The sequence below is a fragment of the Lathyrus oleraceus genome, chromosome 6 (assembly GCF_024323335.1).
Source record: "Lathyrus oleraceus cultivar Zhongwan6 chromosome 6, CAAS_Psat_ZW6_1.0, whole genome shotgun sequence".
NCBI classification, from domain to species: domain Eukaryota; kingdom Viridiplantae; phylum Streptophyta; class Magnoliopsida; order Fabales; family Fabaceae; genus Lathyrus; species Lathyrus oleraceus.
In genome coordinates this window covers 247,607,643-247,609,940 of record NC_066584.1, presented here as the reverse complement: position 1 = coordinate 247,609,940, position 2,298 = coordinate 247,607,643, and positions in this window count along the sequence as shown.

Genomic DNA, 2,298 nt, shown 5'->3' with positions numbered 1-2,298 from the left:
ATGTCCAACCAAGAAGCTAGAAGGAATCACACCAGAACAACATTGGTCTGGTGTTAAGACTAGCTTAAGTCATTTGAAGGTGTTTGTACCCCTAACACATAAACATGTGCCAGATCAGTTAAAAAGAAAACTTGATGATAAGTTAAGCCAGATGATCCTGGTAGGATATCACTCAACTGTTGGATACAACTTGTTTAACCATGTAATAAAACAAGTTGTGATCAACAAAGATGTGATCATAAATAAGCTGAAAAAGTAGGATTGGAATGACAATGTCAAGAATAATTCAGTAAGAGTCATATGCGATGAAGCAACTAGTGAAACTAACAAGGAAATTCAACCAAAAGGAGGCAGGGTTCAAGAAGGCACACACAAACCTCAAAGGACACGAAACATGCCAACAAGAATGCATGAATGTGTGATCACATCAAATGATGTAGTCAATGATGAAGGTGAGCTAGTACATTATGCTTTATATGCAGATATTGAGCCCGTCAATGTAGTTGATGCATTAAAGGACTCAAAATGGATGTAAGCCATGATGGAGGAACTGAAATCCATATAGGTAATTAAAACTTGGTCACTAGTCGAATTTCCACAAGGTAAGAAGGAACTGATGTGAAGTGGGTGTACAAAGTGAAGGTGAATCCAAGAGGAGAATTGACCAGACACAAAGCAAGACTTGTAGCAAAGGATTTCTTTAGAGATAAGAAGTTGACTTTAATGAAACTTTTGCACCAATTGTTAGGACTGAAACAACCAGGTTAGTTATCGGACTAGAAAACATAAACAATTGGTATATGTGTCAAATGGATGTAAAATGTTAATTTCTTAATGGCCCATTAGATAAAAAAGTTTATGTAGAACAACCAGTTAGTTTTATGAAACAATGCCGAGAAAGCAAGGTATACAAGTTGCATAAAACTATGTATGGACTCAAACAAGCTCAAAGAGGTTCAAATAAGAAGATATATGAGTTTTTAAGGGAGAAGGAGTTTGTAATGTGCACAACTAAACATGATGTGTATGTTAGAAGAAGGAGTGAAATGCTCATACTTTTCCTCTATGTAAATGACATGTTGATAATAGGCAGCTGCAAAAAGGAGATTGAAGATTTCAAATGTGACCTCATAAAGGAGTTTGAAATGTCTGAATTGGGAAATATCTCATACTTCCTTGGTATTTAATTCTACAAGAGTTGTATAAGTTTGATGATGCACCAAAGGAGATATGCTTCTCAAAAGATTTGAGATGGATGATTACAATGCATCTTCAACACCAGCTAAATCAAGACTGCAACTAATGAAGGACTCAAATGAATGTGATGTTGATATAACATAATACAAAAGACTCAATGGATCATTGATACGCCTCTATCACACAAGGCCTGATCTCGCATATAGTGTAAGCATGGTGAATGGGTTCTTGCAAAATCCAAAGGTATCTCATCTTGAAACCACCAAGAGGATATTAAGGTACCTAAAAGGAACACTAGATTATGGAATTTTGTTTCCTGCAACAGATGAAGGAAAGAAATGCAAACTAGAGGGATACACTGACTCAAGTTGGTGTGGTAATGTCGAGGATAGAAAATCTACAATTGGTTATGTGTTTATGTTAGGTGGTGCACCACTTGCTTGAAGCTCAAGAAGAGAACTAGCTATAGCTTTATCATCATGTGAGGATGAGTACATAATTGCCTTTCTTTGTGCATATCAAACAACATGGATGGTGAATCCGATTCAGGAGATTGCAGGTAAGAATCATGGAGTAATGATCATGAAGATTGATAACATATCTACTATCAATTTGGCTAAGAACCCGATAGCACATGGAAGAAGCAAACACACTGAGATGACATTACATTATCTTAAAGAGCAAGTAACAAATGGGAAACTGAACTTGGGAACATTGCAGAACTGAGAATTAGATTGCAGACATCATGAAAAAGACTGTGCGGGTGGAATTTTTCAAGAGATTGAGAACTATGATGAATGTAGGTAGATTAGACATAATGAATTAGGCTGTGTTTTAAATATATCATTATTTGTGCTAAGCATGTTTGTAACTGCATGATTCGATAGAGTTGAAGGTGTATGTATTCGATAGAGTCGAGTGCAATTTATAGTAGTCAAATACAACTTGTAGTAGTCTATGCTCTATGTATTCGACAGAGTCAAATACAAATTGTCAAAAATAGTTAGTTTGGGATTGCTTAATGAGAAATTAGTCTAATTATAAATAGGAAGACACTTTGTATTTGTAAATAATAAGATTAGTGAGATCAAGAGAAGATCA